Source organism: Microtus ochrogaster, chromosome 22 (genome assembly GCF_000317375.1).
Source record: "Microtus ochrogaster isolate Prairie Vole_2 chromosome 22, MicOch1.0, whole genome shotgun sequence".
NCBI classification, from domain to species: domain Eukaryota; kingdom Metazoa; phylum Chordata; class Mammalia; order Rodentia; family Cricetidae; genus Microtus; species Microtus ochrogaster.
Genome location: NC_022023.1, coordinates 22,905,661 through 22,914,256, shown reverse-complemented (window position 1 = coordinate 22,914,256; position 8,596 = coordinate 22,905,661). Strand labels below are relative to the sequence as shown.

Below are 8,596 nucleotides of genomic sequence, written 5' to 3'. Positions count from 1 at the left end.
CTTCCTTCTTTCCTCCCTCCCTCTGTTTCTTTCTTCCTTTCTTAATATTTTCAGAGTTTCCCTCTGAAGTCGTATGCCTTCTTATCATTTCACAGTTATTAACGGGGATGTGGAATTCTCCAGATAGTGGTGGTAACCCAGGTTGGCTGGAAATCAGTAGGTAGCTGAGGCTGGCCTTGAACTTTCAGCACCCCTCCTACGTCAGACTAGCATTGCTGGAGTTATAGTTGTGGACTGCCATGCCCAGCTTTTTTTTATATTTCTTGGTTATCTGCCTTGTTTTATATGTACGTAGTGATTTTTATGTGCTAAAACATTATTTACTTAACTTTTGTTTGCCAGTTCTATGGAGTGATATGCTGATTTTAAACTGCACATTTAAAAAAATGCAATATTGCATTTATTACTAATATCTGACATTAATATGTAATCTCAGTGCTCCGAAGGCTGAGGTAGGAAGATTGCTCAGGGTTCAAGGCCAGCCTGGCAGACAGTCAGCTCCAGGTCTCAAAAAACTAACCAACTGATCATTTCAACCACTCAATCTTAAATTTATTAACCCCTTCACTATCCAATATTTGGGACACTGTTCTGTCTAAGCTTTTTAGCTGTTGACTTGTCTATGTGCATTTGTGAATGCAGATGTCAACTGTTTTTCTCTCGTCTTTGCTGTTGGGGCTGACTAAGCTCTGTGTATTGTAGGGTGAGATTGTGCAGACCCCCTATTTCTTTTTTTTCCCTTTTCTTCTTTTTTGTAACCTTTTTTGTAACATTTATGTATCTCAGTTCTCTGGAGTCTGTTTTGGTCCTTGCAGTGAGAATTCACTTAATAAAACTATTTCTCAATTCTGATCTAAGAGCTTTATGATACTGACCTTCTTTCTGTTTCTCTATATTTTATTTCTTTTTCTTTTCTTCTTCACTTTGCCCCAATTCCTCCCTTTTCAGCATTTTAAGTATCTTCCATATCTGGTAAGCTTTCCCTCAATGAGCAGTAACTCTTACACCTCACTGAGTTCTCTAGGTGATGGAGGTGCATTTCTTTAATCCAGCACTTAGGAGGCAGAGGCAGGTGGACCTCTTGAGTTCGAGGCCAACCTGGTCTGCAGAGCTTGTTCCAAGACAGCCAGGGCTACACAGAGAAACCCTGTCTCAAAAAAAACAAAAAAACAAAAAAACCCAAAACACCAAAACCAAACAAACAAAACAGACATTCCTAAATTTAAAACATGAGAGATACACACTTGTATTAATTAATGTTGGGAATCTAAAGTTTCTAATTTTGAGTTACCGCATGCGTTCTCATTTATCTTTTTATATGATTCTTTACATTTGGAGCTGCTTCTTCTTCTTCTTCTTCTTCTTCTTCTTCTTCTTCTTCTTCTTCTTCTTCTTCTTCTTCTTCTTCTCTTCTTCTTCTTCTCCTCCTCCCTCTTCTTCTTTTTTCCTCTTCTTCCTCTTCCTCTCTTTCTCCCTCTCCTTCCTCTTCCTCTTCCTTTTCCTCTTCTATACCTCACATTCATTCAGTGCTTTTCTGCATGTAATTTTTCTAAGATATTTTCTTACTGTTTTCTGGAAAAAGTTATTTGTTTATACATTCTTTTCTGTCATATTAGCAGTTTGACTGGTTTCTTACTCAAATAATTAGCTAATTTTGGCTCTTTTTGAGTTATCTAGATGGATGATATTATGACTCATAGACAAGAATTTTTCTGTGCCCCAGACTGCCTGAAAATGTAATTTCTATATTTCTTTTCTGTTTTAATTTATGGCAAGAACCTCCATGTTATTTAAAGTATTACTCACTGGAAGTGTCTCTAAGACTTTGCTAGCAAGAATGCAGACCCCAACACATCATGCTTTTGGTCAGCTCTTGTGTTTGGGTCCCCTTCTGCCCTCCACTTCACTGTAAATCTCCCTTCCTGAGCCTTCTGTTTGTTGGCTGTCACATCAGATGCCTCCTGGGCCATTTTTCCAAATATTGAATAAGTGTGACCCTTTCTATGCTTGAGCGTTCTCTGTGGATGCAGACACCTCCTGCATGTATCATTGATTCTTCTTCATGCCCATTGTTCCCTTGCAGTAGAGCTCCCCTTTAATCCCCAGGCAGTAAAGATCTGAGCTGCCCTTGTTTTATTTTATGTGAAACCACCAGGCTATTTTCTGCCAGCTGAAAAGTTAGTGTCTTGCATAAGATTTTTATATTTTTCACATTTTTAAGGAAATGCTAAACTATTTTCTCACATAGAAATTATCATTTCATTTGAATTTGCTGACTTTTTGCCAGTGGGAAGTAAAAATAACGCGGAGTTCTGCATATGCCATGCGAAAAGAATTGGTTCCATGGGTTTAGCCTGGTTAAAACAATATGTGAGAAGAGACTGAGGGGGAACAGCAAAAGACTCCTACACCAACAATCTCTGATGAAGTTTGGGGTACCTATGTTGGGGCAGACTGGCAGATACCTCTGGAGTAGGCTAGGGCTAATGATGGGGGAGCCTTGAGCCTGTCACATTGTCACCTTCTGCCTGCATGTCTTCACCTACAAATTGGGAGATAATGCAAGAATTAGCGACAACTCGCATTAAGCGTTTAGTTTGACACATGTCACCCAGCACACCCGTAGTGTAGTTGCTGTTGCGACTATCAGATTGGAAGGTGGTAAGTGGATACTATGTAAGAAAACAAGTGGAAAATAAAGACCCTTCTCTCCCTAGAGCCAATCCCACATATATACTTAAGAGTTTTAGGACTTAGGCAACAGAAAGAGACGTAGTGGGGATGGACTTAAACTTCTGCCCAGCACAGGGGGAACTGCTGGTTTTCTATCCCTTCTTCTGCCTATCAGTTTTCTTTGGACCTGACTTGCTGTCGCACACTGTTGGGGCAAGCCTTTTGCGTGCAGAGACTCTGCTTTTCTCCGGAAATGCTGTATATTAAACCACTGTGCTCATGTGCCTGTCGTTGAAGAAACTTGTCAAGACTCCTTACTCTCGCTAATTTGCTAGCCCAGGAAAACATCCGTATTAGTACGAAACTTGGATATTAAAGAGAAAGGATACTCACAACTTTCTTCTGTCTTTGCCCACACAGATTGAAATCTGTATATTTTTAAAAACATGGCAGGAGGTAACCGCATTATGATTGTTTAAAATCAATTCTCCTTTACTTATATGTATTTTACCTTGTTTATTTTATCTGTCCTCCTTTCCCACAGGGGTAGACTGGAGGCCCCCATTTGGTTTTTATTAGTGTAATCAGTTAATAGCTGTTGTATAATGCTTTACTTATTGTGTTAATTTTCTGTATTTATGTCCAGAGGCAGCTCCCTGGAAGACCACATTAAAAAAAACACTCCCCGCCCCCCACCAAAAAAGCCTAACCTCTTCTTTAACGGGTTTGGTTACCACTTATAGCTTCAGCTCAGATTATTGAACACCATTGGTCTACGAGGGTATTGAAAATACAGATAGACTGTAGCTATTATTCTAAATATATATCTGTGGTAAACCTGAACATTCTAGTCGCATGACAGAGCTCAAATGCAAACCCTAATGGCTACAGTGACGTCAGTGCATCAGTTCCTTGAAGTCACTCAATCACATGCACATGTGTCTTATTTCTAGGGCTCAGGACACCAGTGTCCACTGCTGTTAGAAGTCTTCATGGGAAGGTACCCTGGGTGATTTTTGGTATTTACAGGGCAAGTCCTCAATTGCAAACGGGGCATCAAAGAAGACAACAGTGACAACGAACTTGTCTGAAGGAGAGCTCAGGAAATGTTTGTCCTGTAAGCAGTAGATCAGGCCCTCCCATTACTTGAATCCTGAATTAAATAAGTCATCTCTGAAGTTAATGCCATGGGTTCTAGGTCTACCCGATGTGGGAGCTAGCTGGACTGACTCTCCCTATGACAAGGAGCTCCAATGAGTACGTCTGGCTGTGGTTGCTCTGCGTAGTGGTTCATGGGAAAGAACCTTTGACAGGTGATGGGATCTATATCAGATACTACTTGCTCACTGTTCAGTCCCTGGAGATGGTTAGGCATTCACACAAAACAAGCTTTCATTAAGTCTTCAGAGTGGTCGAGCAGTTTTTATGTGATCTGCTGGGTTCTAAAACTGTTGCATGTTTTATTTTTATTTTAGAACATTTGTGCACACATAATGAGCTGCTATGGGGTTGGGGCTCAAGTCTAAAGGGGAGCTTTGTTTTCTGTATACTTTGCAATAAATATTTACTGCAGCTGCATTTTGTTTGTGACTTGTCACATGAAATTAAGCGTAGCATTTTCCACTTGTGGCATCATGTCAGTGCTCAGAAAGGTTTGAGCTCTGGATCAGTACAGACTCTAGATTTTGAGTTATAGTGATCTAACATGAAGTAAACCTGTGTTGAAGATAAAGCTGAAGTAAAGTTCTAATTGAAAAACCGTGCTGATTACATATTTGTTAACTTGACACGAACTAGGGTCAAAGTGTGAAGAATGAACTTCAATTGGAAAAATGCTTCCATCATATGGGCTTGTAGACAAGTCTGTAGAGCATTTTCTTGATTAATGATTGATGTGAGAGGGCCCAGCTCAACTGTCAGAGTTGGTACCTCTAGGCAAATGGTCCCAGGCTGTATAAAAATGGAAGCCGAGGGGCTGGAGAGATGCTCTATCTGTTTAGTGAATTGTTGCCCTTGCAGAAGACCCAGGTTCAACTTCTGTCACTCATATGGTGCCTCAGTTGTCTTTAAATGCAATCTCAGGGCAATCAGTGTGCTCTAATGACCTTCAGAGATACCAGACACATCCTTGGTGTATGGCCAAACCTGCTGGTAAAGCAGCAAGTCAGTAAACAGTACTCCCCAATGACCTCTGCTTCAGTTCCTGCCTCTAGGTTCCGCCCTGGGTTCCTGTTTAGATTTCTCTCAGTGATGGGTTGTGACTAGGACATGAGAAACAAGTAAAAGTTTTCATCCCCAGGTTGCTTTTGGTCATGGTGTTTTATCATAGCAATAAAAAGCAAACCAAGATAAGAACTGTTGTAAGGAATGTCTACAAGAGCAAAAGAGGGACCAGGGTACCGCAAATCACAGGGAAGAGCTGTAGACCTTGGCAAATTAGTCCTCTCTCAATCTTTTTTTTTTCTTCTTTATTCACATGAAGGCCCTGGAGAAGATTTGCCAAAGAAACTTACTTCTAAAGAGGCCCGTGATCTCATGAAAATGATCAGCAGATAAATCAACTCAAGAGATTCAGATGCTCTACAGTCTCCAGCATCCAGAGCAGGTAGAGTATATAACTGATGCCTGAATGAATGTCCCTGGGGGGAAGTTCCCAAGGTTGCCATGGGGATGGGTAGCAGGAAGAGGAAGGATGAGGAGATACACGCCAAGGTGTGGCTGGAATGTTCTGTGAGTAGGGAAATGAGACCTTTGGCCATTGACTGTTGTTAAGGGAGACCATGAGTGAAGTTTGTGCCCAGCAGAGTATGCCACCCAGAGTGGCCCTTTCCAACTTCTGTACATGGTGGTGATGTTTGAGAGCTTTGCCTTTAGGTAATACCCTCAGAGGAGGTAAATAAATATTTGAAAGGGAGAAAAGGGAGCATATATGAAACGAAAATGAAGTCCTTTCAAATGTTCCAAGGAAGAGTTGGAGAAACAATCCAAGTTCAACAAGAGGGAATCTTAACTGTGATATATTTTCTTTCAAGAAGCAATTTTGGATACATTACTTCCAGTGCTAAGCTACAAACTCAGTGGTTAGACCTTGAATGCTTGTATTTGTGTCTTGGGATTTCTCTTCCTTCAGTTGAAAAAAAACTTATTAAAATGATTTCCCAGCCAGGTGGTGGTGGCATACACCTTTAACCCCTGCGCTTAGGAGGCAGAGGCCGGTGGATCTCTGTGAGTTCGAGGCCACCCTGGTCTACAAGAGCTAGTTTCAGGACAGGCACCAAAGCTACAGAGAAACCTTGTCTAAAAAATGATTTTCTAGAAAAATGAATGGGTACAGCATTGGCTGGACAGCTCTCATAAAAACTATTGCAGCATAGAATCACTGAGATTAAGAACTAAGCTTAAAACATGGGAACACCTAGTAATATCAGTACCTAATTAAGAAATCTGTAGCATTGATTTAATGAAGAATAGCTATCATGGTCCGACTGGAATTTTACTTCCCAATCATTGTTGGAGACATTAGTGGATGCGTGTCTTTGAAGTCACAGGACCAGTTCTCAAATTAAAATAGAGTTTCAAATCAGAGCATAGGAACAAACTAATTTACTTGAAGCGTAACAAAGGAGGTTCTTACCTAAAAATAAATGTGATAGAGTGGGCTTCAATGTTAGGTGGCATTTCTTTCTAATTTTTTGAATCCTGAAATTGTTCATAATTCATACAGATATGAATGCCAGCCCCTTGAAGGTGAAAAATGGGTTTCATATTTTATTTTACATGCTCAATGTCTAACACCTGTTTCCTGGTGTGTAACAGATCCTTAACTGTTTTTTAAACAGCAGACTAAGTATACTTTGTTAGAGTGTGTCTGCATGTGTGTGTGTGTGTGTGTGTGTGTGTGTGTGTGTGTGGTATGTGCACATGCATGTGCAGGAGAAAAGGCCAAAGGAGGACACTGGACTCATGCTTTATCCTTTGAGACAGGGTATCTCACTGAACACGGGACTAGGCTGACAGTCATCAAGCCCCATCCAATCCCTCTCTGTCCCCCACAGCCGTGGGGCTACAGGTCTTTATGCTTGGGGAGCAGGTCTCATCCTTACTGAGCTCTTGCTCCAGCTTCAAGTTGTCAGTTTTTGATAGAGTTAGAACAAGGTGTGATGTCTTGCTATGCACATCCTTCCAAAAACTGGATGGTCTGGCCATTTGTGCACCAATAAGGAAGCCCTCCAGGGCCAGGCTGCATTTGGCCAATGTGAGGCTAATTCTGAGAAACGGAGAACCTTTAACTTGACATCACACTGTGAATTTCTTGTTCTGTTCTAGCTGTGTAAAGGTGTGGCCCTGTGATTCACAGATACCCGTGATAACAATGGCCAAAGACACAGGAGTAGCTGCTCTTAGCAGACGTGATGTTTCTTCACTGGTTGACACCTTTAGTAAGAGTGAAAGGAGAGCTAGGAATAATGGTGCATGCCTGGAACCTAAGCACAAGGAAGCCTGAGGCAGGAGGATTGGGAGGTTGAGGACAGCCTGGGTTAATAGTTTGAGGCTAGTCTGGGCTACACAGTGAGAATCTTTCTTTAAAAAATATTTTTATTTCAGGGCTTAAGGTCAGATCCCAGGTCCTAGAAACCCTAACAAACCAAGACCAACTATTTGTCCTCAATAGGCCGATTAGAGAGACAATCAATTTAGTAGTGAAATGTAGTGAAAGCAGATTTGCTCCTTGTCACACACTGAACGAATGTATGGAGAATAACAAAGAGATGGATCTCCCCAATTCCATCTTTGAGTCTGTCCTGCCCTGGGGTTTAGGCTTAGATAGAAGGCAGAAGGTGTGCATGACTGGTCCTGGAAAAGATGTGGCCTCTGCCTGTGATCGCCACGTTGGCTCCAGGTTCTATAAGGTGGTCTACAAAATAATCCAAAACACCTGAAACTTCATCTTTGAGGTCCTTCCTGCCATGAGGTTTAGGCTTAGATAGAAGGCAGGTGTGTATGACTGGTCCTGGACAAGATGTAGCCTCTGCCCGTGATCACCACTTTGGCTCCAGGTTCTATAAGGTGGTCTACAAAATAATCCAAAACACATGAAACCTCATAGCTCCAGGCTGGCGTCAGGGTCTTACTTACCGGCCTCATCTATGGAACCACGCCGTGCTACTGTTTGAATCTGGAGTGTCCTCCAAAGGCCCGTGTTGTAGATTTGTCCTTCAGCTGATGTAGTTTTCTCAACATGGTGGGGCAGTTAAGAGGTAGAATGTACCAGAAGGAAGGTAGGTCATTTAGAGGCTTGCCTTGGAAGGGAATACTCGGACCTCATATCTCTCTGTTTTGGGTGCCATATGTGTGTTTTTCCTCTGCCACATCTTCCCACCATGATGTTCTCTGGCATCAAAAGCCCAGAACAACAAGATTCCATCCTGATGGGCAGAAGCCACTGTCACTGTAAGCCAGAAGAAACCAATCTTTCTCCAAAGTTAATTTTTCAATATTTAAAATATTAATTTATTAAATTAATTTTTTAGAGTAGGGAAACACCAAGTAATGGGGACCTCAGGATTAGAAGACAGTGTCGGGTGTGTTCCGTTGATCTCAACAAGCTAAAAATCTAAACATGAGCTTAAGCATCTCTTCCAGCTCAGCATAAAGAGAAAGCACGACCCTAGACGTGGCGGGAACACTTGGAGTGTGCTCATTCCTCCGAGTTCCCTGTGGCTCCAGTGGGGATTGAGCAGGCTCCGAGCACTAAATAACCCTAATGATATCAGGTAGGGGCTCACCGGGGAGCTGTTGGAGAGTTTGTCAGAGCATATTAAAATACAATACATCCCCATAATCCAAAATGGAACATCAGTCCATCTGCCCGTACATTCCTTTCTGATATTAAATTAGTCTGGTGGCTTTTCAAAATTCCATC

At 41.7% G+C, this 8,596-nt stretch overlaps 1 long non-coding RNA gene across 1 annotated transcript in view; it reads left to right on the top strand.

Annotated features, from left to right (window-relative positions):
* Positions 1 to 8,596, top strand: part of LOC106144050 — a 22,011-nt gene that overhangs the window by 4,148 nt on the left and 9,267 nt on the right. The window contains exon 2 of the long non-coding RNA XR_001229159.2: positions 5,156 to 5,278. This is a non-coding gene — a long non-coding RNA (uncharacterized LOC106144050). The remainder of the gene's footprint in view (positions 1 to 5,155; positions 5,279 to 8,596) is intronic.